Below are 10,947 nucleotides of genomic sequence, written 5' to 3'. Positions count from 1 at the left end.
GGGAAGAAACGGAGTGACTCATAAGAGAAACTGCATACAGGAGCAGCTATTTCCACATCTAGTAACTCCATGACCTTTCCAGGTAGGGTTACCTATTACAGAATAACTCATCTGGTAGGATGGCCTGTTGAACACTAGTTATCACCTACTGTTTATATCATGTTCCCTAATAGAATAGACATTACTTGTAGATAAGGGGAGGGAACCTAGATATGGGCTTGTGAATGGGAACAATAGGGATCAAATCTTGAAGGAAGGATGGAGTGAGAGAATACTGGGAGAACAAATCGGAATGGGGGACATCTCTGGGAAAAACTAGAAACCCAGTGCAATGAAAACTCACAGGAATCAATGAGGGTGACCCTAGAAAACTCTTATCAATGGGGGATACCTAGCTTGAACTGATTTTCTCAGGCAAGACTTCCAGTGGAGGGAATGGGAATCAACCCAGTTAGAAAGCCTGCAACCTACAATCTGTACTTTCTACAACATGTGCTGGGGTAATGGTGGTGCAGACTTCATGGGAATGGACAACCAGTGACTGATCTAGCTTGAGACCTATATCATGAGATGGAGCCCATCCTTGATAGTACCTGAAGCTGGAATAACCCAGCGACTTAGTATAGATAGAATCAAATACAACTGGAAAAATGTCAATGAAATGATTCCTAGTGATATTTTGCTATACTCATAGATTATATGACCAACTGCCGTCAGAGAGGCTTTATCCAGAAACTGATGGAAACAAATGCAATCAGTCAAACATTAGGTGAAGCTCAAGGAATCCTGTTGAAGAGGGGGAGGAAGGATTGTAGGAGCCAGTGGATTCAAGGACACCATGGAACAAATAACCTAGGCTCATAGGTTCTCACAGAGACAACAATTAACCAAACGACTTTCATGGTACTGACCCAGACCCTCTGCACATATGTTACAATTGTATAATTTTTTTGTTTTTCTGAAATTGCTAACTCTTCTGCCAGCTTTTGGAACCATTTCCTCCTACTGGGTTGCCTAGTCCAGTCTTATTAGAAGAGGAAATGCCTAGTCTTACTGCAACATAGTATGTCACGCCTGGTTGTTATCCATGGGCAGACTGACCTTTTCTGAAGAGAAAAGGAGGAGTGTTTGGGAGGTGAAATAAGTGGGTGGGGAGACTGGGAGAAGTGGAGAGAGTGAAAACTGTGGTAAGATGGGATGCAAAAAAAGTCTGTAGATTAAAGGCTCACACCTTTAATCACAAACTTGAAAGACAGAAGCAAGAGGATTGCCATGAGTTTGGAGCCTGTCTGGTTTCTATCAAGAGCTCTAGGGTTACTTGTGCTACAGAATGACAACCTATTTCATCAACCAATCAACCAACCAACCAACCAACCAACCAAACCATGTGATTTGCTGAACATTTTGTTATTTTAGTTGTCTTTTATTTCTCTTTATGGTCTTTCCTTCAGAAACATTATCATTTTATTTTATTCATAACTGCTTTCTGCCTTTAAGAAAAAAATGGAATTGACTTACAGATTTATCAAGCTATTTATGATTTCATGAACAGAATAATTTTAATTCTGCTTACATCACTGGAATTTTATGCCAACAGAGATTCAATCCCAAAGCTTGCAACTGCAAAAATTTAGTACTTATTGTTCATTCTCTTTATTCATTTACTTATCTATCTTAGCAAAGTTCAAGTAGCTTAATTTTGCTCTTTTGCATTTGAAAATAAGGTCATTGAAGCACCACTGATTTTGAACAGTAAGAGTTTTATAAATCTTTTTCCAGGCTGATTAGGTTGTATCTTGAGTTTTGTTTTTAAAGGCTTATTCTATAACTTGCCCAGAGTAGGTTGGAATCCAGGCCATTTTCTTAAGCAATTACAGTTTAGAGATGGCCAGAGATAGTGATTCTCTATGGGGATCTTGATACTCTCCTTCACGTTTGTTATTTTCGTTTGTTCCTTTGGGGTTCATTTCCTTCATTTTCATTGTAAGACATTGTGTTGCTATGCTACTATCTCTTATCTTCTACTCTTAGATTCAATCTTTCTTTTCACTTCAGCCTCCCTGATAGCTATGACTATAGGCATCTGTCACCCTGAGCGGGAAGGTACTTATATTGTTTTTTTGTTGTTTGTCAAGAGAAAACAAAAGTAAAAATTGGGAACTTTACAATAATTTCAGGAAGCAAATCTGCTGTCTTATACTTGAAAAAGTTTTCAAGATTATAAAAATAACATGATTTTATTCTCAGAATTACATATGATAGTTTACAATTTTGGATAAGAGACATAGGGATAACTGTGTGTTTATTTTGAAGAAGCATGGGCTAAAAGGAATTTTAACATATGTTTGTCTGTATTTCAAAACTGGCTAGATTGGCACTGATAGACAGCTGTCACTCATTATTTAGGATGAATAAGAAAAAGGTAAAACATATTGATTATTCTGGAGTTATATTAGGCAATATCTTTAGAAACTTTTTGATATGAGAATGAAAATTCCTGACATTTTCCTGCACAGAAATAGATGTTAATCTAGGAACCTTTAAAATAAGAATATATTATAGCAGAGAAACATGCTCATTGTGGGTTATTACTGATTTCTGCGGGATAACTATACTTTAGACCTAGACATCTTCCTGTCTTCTGTTTCATTGTCATTCATCACAATTTTCTGTGAATCTTCTTTCAGTCCATTATATGCATATATAACTGGGGACATAGTGACAATAATTTCCCAGGAAAACAGCTCTGTTTTTATATGAATAAAATTACTTACCTTTTAAGAAACTCTTTAATCCTTCCTGGATACTTGCATATGCCTTCTTGGATGGGGTGGTGCTTCTAATCTGTATTCTATTCAAGTGTCTCATACAGCACATCCAGTGACCAGGAGCAACCTCTAAGGTGAACTCACTGGTATTACTGACTCTTAAACATCCTGAAAAAAACAAAAACAAACAAACAAAAAACCTTCCAAAGGAAATGATGTATTCATGGCTCTCAGAAATTCGATGGCTACTGCCTAAGACCCCTCCACCCCAGACTACTCTCCAGGTATGGTACTCTTCAAGACCTATAGTCAATGATTGGTAAGTGCTTGTCTGGCAAGCTAATCAAAGACAGGCATGGTCCATAAGGCTAAGTCTTCCTGAGGTGGTGACAACAAGGTCAGGGAAAAGCATCTTGACTTCCACTGAGTACCCCATAAAAGTAAAGTAGAAAGGATGGATATGAGGGCGCATATTTGCCCAGGCATAAAGAGCCTTTGAGGCCAACAGGTCCTTGCTGTCCTAAACCAGAATAAACCAGATATCTGAGCATGCAGTATGTAACTTCCACAAATTGAGTCAACCTAGGTCGGCCAAGGGGCTCTAGCAACAGCTGCCATGCAATGAGACAAGACGACCTGAAGCAATCTCCAGCCACCATGAGAGACCCTGATGCCAGGATGCTGCTTCTCCCTTCCCCAGGTGGGTATGGGGTATATAAGGCTTCCCCCTTTCTAAGACAGACTGGACTTGATACACCCAGTTTGTCTTCCAGAGATGTTGAACCTGTACCTATTTACCCCCTCCCCCAAGGGGAAGTTCAGTGAGACAAAACAGCAGATCAAAGCAACCCATATCATGAGTTCTAATAGAATAAGGAAGTAGATTTGCTGAATCCAAAAATCCTCAAGTATTTTTTACTCATACCATCACCCTGTGCATCAATATCCAGTTTTTATTCAACTTTAGACGTGTGAGAAGATAAGAATTGCATTCAATCTGACCTAGCAAACAAAATAGGAATGGCAGGTGCAGATTATTGCTTGCAGGATGAAGTATTTAAGACATAGTGGATGAAACTACAAGATGCTTCTCTTCTGGATTGAGTACTTTAGAACAAGATGAATTTAATCCTTTCAGAAACCTGTAAGGGGAGGAAGTTCTGTGGACAAATGTCTGGCTAGCCCCTTCATTATAGCTTCCATATGATCTCTAGTGGACAGGCTCTCTCTGTTTTTTTATTTGTTTGTTTTTGTTTTTTGTTAAGATAAGAACATGTATTTTAAGTTTGGCGTTTAGAATTTTTATTTTACACGCTTACAGTTTCAGTTATTTTCCCCACAGTTATATTAATGGAAGTAGATATCTTAGTGGTATGTCAACTGTAAGCCTTTAAGGGTACTGCTCTTATCTCTGTGGCTTCCAATGCAGGAAATATTTTATTCATTTGCCTAACAAACTGGACGATCTTACTCTTATGATGAGCATTCACTCTACCAATGAGGATGCCATATGTTTAGACACATGGTTTTATTTTTATGATCTTTAAACATAGTTTAATTTATGTAGTCTGTGTCTGAGATAATAATCTATAGATCTGTGTCAGTATTGGTGTCTGATATAAAGTGTTCTGCTTCCAGATGGAATGAAAGAACCACTTCACTTCAAGGTATACCGGTCTTGCTGAATATAGCAGACAATGAGGACTACTGAGACCCCAAGAACAATGACAATGGGTTTTTGATCCTACTGCACCTATTGGTTTTGTGGGAGCCTAGGCAGTTTGGATGCTCACCTTATTAGACCTGGATGGAGGTGGGTGGTCCTTGGACTTCCCACAGGGCAGGGAACCCTGATTGCTCTTTGGGCTGATGAGGGAGGGGGACTTGATTGGTGGAGGGGGAGGGAAAGGGGAGGCGGTGGTGGGGAAGAGACAGAAATCTTTAATAAATAAATAAATAAATTTAAAAAAAGAAAAGAAAAGAAACATTATCAATAGGCAACTTCAGAGCAAGTTCATTTTTTATTATGGTTATATGAAATGTTTCACAGGATAGATGCAAGAGATGTGATACTCACAAACTGATTTAGAGTGATAGCATTAGGTAAGATTATGGGCATCTTTCTATGCATTATAGTCCTTGACATTTTAAAAATCTTTATGGTGGATAGAGAAAAAAGATTGTTTTCCTTATTTCAAGGTGATCATTTCTATCAGATTGTTTTCAGAACAAATAAATGAAGTAGAAGGTCCAGGGGAAGTAAATTGTTCCTCAAATTCTATTTATGATGATGTCTAACTACTGCATATCATTTTAATGTTGAGACTCATGAAAACACCCTTCACATCATCATGGCAACTAATAGCTATATCTTGTATCTACCAAGATCCAAGACTTTCGAGAACTTTTTGTATTAATTTAATTTAAAAAATAAAACAACACCACATCTTCTATCTTGACATTTTGAAGTACATGATACTGTGCAAACACCAATTTTGCTTGCAAAATCTCTAGAACATGTTGTCAAGCATGACTGAAACTTTATACTTATTGAACAACTTGCCATTTCCTTATCATTTCAGCTTCAAAGGCCACTATTGCCTTTTCTGCTGCTATGGGTTTAATTACTGTTAGCACTTCATATAAATGGGATAACACAGTATTTGTCTTTTGTTACTGGCTTATTCCATTCAACATAATGTTTTCCAGATTCACTACTTATTCTAGAAAGAGGTGAATGTAAATTTTACCTAGGTGTCTTAAGGATGTAGTTTCTTATTTCTCTATCATAGAGGTTGATATATTTCAGGATCTTCAAAAAGATAGAACAAACATTGATATGGGATTCCCCTCTGCATACTTTGAATGTGTTTTATTTCTAGTGGTTCATAAGGAAGCCTATTTTGTTCAAAGGCTTAACAGAGTAAAGCCATGCAGAAAATTTGAACAGAAATGTAGAGAAAGAGTAGGCAGAATCAAGGAGATGCCATGTAGCTACTGAAGAAGACAGATGTCCTGGAACCTTACCAGTAAGCCATGAGCTTTGTGGTAAAATATAAAATAATAGAAATAGAAATAAAGGATGCAAGAGCTAGCTAGAAATATGCTTAAGCTATTGGTCAAACAATTGCAATTAATATAGTTTCTATGTGATTTTTTTGGGTCTGGGCGCAGGAATGATTGAGCAGCCTCTGTCTACAGAATGGCACCCAACAAATATTTGGGGCTGATGCTTTCCATCCACTTCATGTCCAGATGCTTGTGTGCCCACCCAGGTTTAGGGGAAAATTTGGTGAGACCATGCCCATGGCTGAGCATCCCCTACCTGCCTAGGCAATGAAATCGGGTCTTCAAGGAGTGCATAGTCAGAAGAGCATGGCAGTTTCCCACCACCATACACAGACATATTTCCAGGCCATGCACTGTGATGCATGACAAATTTAGCTTTTATTTAAATAAAAAGAGTTTATATGCTGTATGATGTTACCATGCAGTTGAGGTTGTGAGAATGATTCCTGCCCAGCAGTCCCAGAATTAATGGTGAACTAACTCCACCATATTGAAAGACTGAGAGAGATTGAGCCAGCATCTAGGGCCACTGGAACCAAGCATGCATGGTCAGAAAATAATCACAGATATGCAATAAAGATGGCCAAAAATAAACCTCTAAATGGGTCACAGTGTGTTTTAAAATGTACATAGGCTTGAGAAAGAGATGAAACAAAGTATAAAAAGAATAAAACAGTCTTAAGAGACAGATTACAGACTCTCATAGATTAAAGGGGTAAAAAAAAAAGCCACATTAAGACGGAAAATACACAGAGAATCCAGATTATGTAGCATTTGAGTTTTCTTTGAATTTTTGACTATGAATGAGATAAATACAGAGAGACATTTTATTGTACAGGCTGCTAAGCTAAACCAACATATATACTTTAAAGGTAACTTAACTTTAAAACTTGGGTCTAAGGATATGTTGCTTTGGAAAATAAGTTCTTTTTTTTTTGTTTCCACAGAGGATAGAAAACTATGGATTCCTTACCAGCTAATGGGGTTTTATCAAAACAAGACCCCCAATGCAATGGCCATATGGTCCACCATCCATGATGGCTTCAGAACTTCTTGCTGAGATGGATGTGACACACAGAATACCCCATGAAATCTCTGATTAACAGCACCCCCAATCATCAGCAAGTAGTCTAGGGAACAGCACCCAAATTCCCTAAATGTTTGTTTATAATTGTTTACATTTAAAGTGGTACATGCTATAGAGATGAATACTTTACATTGGTATGGATCTTGGTTTTTTGATACAAATTTAAGGTCAATTTTGTTATATGTATATTTATGCTCTTGATTAAGGTATTGTGTTAGTGCAGTTTATTTAAAATGTAGTAGTGTTTAATTAATAAATACAGGTTAATAGATAGTCATCTATAATAGTCAAGCCTGTAGTCAAGTTAGTTAGGTTTCTTAGATGTACTGCGATATATTTCAGATGGGTACGTATTCTTCAAACCTTTCAAAGACTAACAGAATATGACATTTAAAATGTTTTAAGAACGTAGACTTTTCTCAACAGTGAGATATGTCTGCTTCTGGCAGCACCAATTATTTCAAAGAGGTTGATGGGCATTGAAGAAACTCATTAATAGAATTTGCCGTTGATGTGACAAGGCTAGCCACTTGGGCAAGAAACTGCTCTTACCTGGACTGTTTGATGGTATGCTGTATGAGCTGGACATTCAGGACCCACAGAAAAGTAATGGCTGAACTTTAAAAGGATAAGAAGGTATTTCAAATTCCTACCTCACAAAAGAACTGTCAAATGTTCTGCAGGACACAGAAAGCAACTGATGAACTTTGCTATTTTAAGGCAGAACAGATCTTCAAATTTCCTGCTTCATGGAAAATTCTGTCAGATACTATGGGCCTGTAGACTAATGATGGATGCCCTAATGTTTTAGAAGAACTTTGAGTGACTGTCCAGATAGCAAATTCTACAGTTTTGGAATTTGCTTACAATGCACTTCTTATTTACTTAGGTAATAGTATATCCTTCTAGAGTTTTTGATGGAGTTGAAAAATAGTTACTTGTATAAATGATAGATTAGATATAAAACTTTACACTTACAATGATAGGATAAATTATAGAGTATTTTCCTTAATTTGCCAAATGAAAATGAACTAAATTTTGTAACTATAATTCTTGCTTGATAACTGTTTTGTTGTATGTTATCTTGCTATGTTAAAGTTGAAACCTTCCTTTTTAATTGGACAGAAAAGGGAGGGAGATATGGGATTATTCTCTTTATGCTATGAATATATTTATTGCCACTGGTTAATAAAGAAGCTGCTTAGAGCCAGGCAGAGATTCTGAACAAAGATTTACAGACAGAGAGTAGATAAAGTCATGTAGTTGCAGAAGGAGACAGATGTTCCAGAACCTTACTAGCAAATCACAAGCCTTGTGGTAAAATATAAAATAATAGAAATTGCTTAATTTAAGATATAAGAGCTAGCTAAAAAGATGCCTAAACTATTGGCCAAACAGTGTTGCAATTATTTTAATTTCTGTGTAATATCTTGGGTCTTGGTGTCTGGGAACCGAACGAATAGCTGCTGCCTACAGAATATAAACTCCATTCTTCTAGTTCATGGTTCTTTACAATATACTTTCAGAGAAACTTCTATTTCAGCCAATGTGCTGGAGATAAAATAATGCAAAACAACACACACATTCTTTCCTTCAGGACTGCAATAGCTACTTGGTTTGACAAGAATTATCAAGTATTCAAAATACCTCATTGTGGTTAGTGAAGTATTGTGCAAGAAATAACATTAAGTGAAAAGGAGGCATAGCAGGTAGTGCTGACGGTGTGTGTAAGAGTACATCAGTACATTTAGAGCAAAGTCTCATTGTATGGTGTGATTAAGGCTTTAAAACCTGGGAGCAAGGGAGTGCTAGTACTTGAGCACAGAGACTGGCAAGTTCTTCATGATACTGAAGAGTTTACTCTTTTCATCTGTACAAAAAAGGTAAAGAGTACCACATTTTGAAAATTTCCACTTTATCTGTTTAAATTTAAATGTAGTCTCATTTTGACCTTAAAGCATTTGGATGAATTATTTATGGAAGATCACCTCGTTCATGACTAGATTACATTCTAAAGAATCTTATAGTTTATCATTCTTTTTTTCTTATGAGTTTTTTTTTTGTTTGTTTTCATATTTTAGAGAGCCTTGCTATTAAATGAAAGCCAGATTGCCCTGGAGCTATGTAGTTCTAGAGAGCTTCAAACTCCTTCTTTAACCTGTTGAGTACAAGGACTATATACATGCTCTGCTATACCCAGCTCAGTTCATTTTAAATTATTTAAATTATTTAACTCATCAGGCATGGTTCAATTGGTTACGCAAGATGTTTGTTCACTTAAAAAATAATAGTGGAGGATTAATTAATTGATTGTACCCTACTCTAAATCTCCTTACCCCAAAATTGTTTGGCACTAGTCTAATATTGAATGTTCATCTTCTCTTAATGACTAGGTATGTATTAGGAACTGATTTTAATATTCCTCTATTTTTTAAATCACCTATTGAAATATTCGCCATGGATAAATCTATTGATTATTAAAGTCTATACCTCTGTGGTCACCAGTTATTAATGACTGTAAGTTGACTACTGAAATACTTATGAATCTATATGTTGATCACAGAAAGCTATTCAGTAATAGAGCTCTTAGGGACAGTCCTCTAATGCATGTTTAAGCTGCCACTGAAGTAAAATGATGTGCTTCATTCTTAGTCTTTCTTTAAAATATGTCCTAGATATCCCATGTCATAGATATCCCACGTCATTGTTTGGTTAACAGGCACATACCTATTATAAATATATCAATTTAAATTGGATTCTTTTAAACAACTTAACCTGATTTCTAACATTTTCTGAAAAAAAATTACTGATTCTAAAACAGGCCCAATTACCTTTGATAGACATTTCACTGCTTTTAACAGGTTGGTAAAAGACAAAGCTATAAAATAAATTACCTTATTTAATTACTTTGGTGTTCTTATATGAGCAATTTATCTATGAGTTATTTTGTTCACAAGTAGGCCTTCTATGACTATACTATTAGAGTTTATTTTACCTCAGGAAATTCTTTTTATAGTTATCTTATACATTTAAAAATAAAAATAATTTACTTTCTATTTTATGGAGGAGAATCTTGAACAATTGACCTCTAATTTCCGTCAATTGGGCTGTATTTAATACTCTCTGCTCCACAGAGAATACTTACCAACACAACTACAGAAAGGATGAGATGGATTTATATTTATGCAACTATCTGTTAGCTATCTTGGCTTCTATAAAATGAGTGTACCTTACAATTCTGTTTGGTAAGGATAATACTTACATTTATATAGTGATATCATACAGATGACTCTTATGCCTCACTGTCAAAGAGTACAATCCAAACTTTAGATACTCTCTTCAAAATAGAAGGAAAGAAATTTTATAGGAGGTTCAAGCAACTCTAGGCTATTTTATTTTTCTATTGTTTTTATTAAGCTATATATTTTTAACACTTTCCTCCATTCCTCCCCACTACTATTCTAACCTCTCCAATGATCCCCATGTTCCCAATTTACTCAGGAGATCTTGTCTTTTTCCATATATTAGATCCATGTATGTCTCTCTTAGGGTCCACTTTGTTGTCTAGGTTCTCTGGGATTGTAAATTGTAGGCTACTTTTTTTTGCGTTATTTCTAAAAGTCACTTATGAGTGAGAAAATATGATATTTGTCTTTCTGGGTCTAGGTTACCTCACTCATATGATGTTTTCTAGATACATCCATTTGCCCGCAAATTTCAAGATGTCATTTATTTTTTCTCCTGTGTAGTATTCTATTGTGTAAATGTACCACATTTTTTTTATCTATTCTTTGGTTGAGGGACATTTAGGTTGTTACCAGGTTCTGGCGATGACAAACAATGCTACTATGAACATAGTTGTGGTATGATTGAGCATCCTTTGGATATACAACCAAAAGTGGTATTACTTGGCCTTGAGGTAGGTTATTTCCTAATTTTCTGAGAAAAAAATGCCATATTGATATTCAAAGGGGCTGTACCAGTTTGCACTCTCACCAGAAATTTTTCATTGGGTCACACACA

Source organism: Alexandromys fortis, unplaced genomic scaffold (genome assembly GCF_014885135.2).
Source record: "Alexandromys fortis isolate MF-2015 unplaced genomic scaffold, M_Fortis_MF-2015_v1.1 scaffold_366, whole genome shotgun sequence".
NCBI classification, from domain to species: domain Eukaryota; kingdom Metazoa; phylum Chordata; class Mammalia; order Rodentia; family Cricetidae; genus Alexandromys; species Alexandromys fortis.
Note: the sequence above shows the minus strand (reverse complement) of the source record.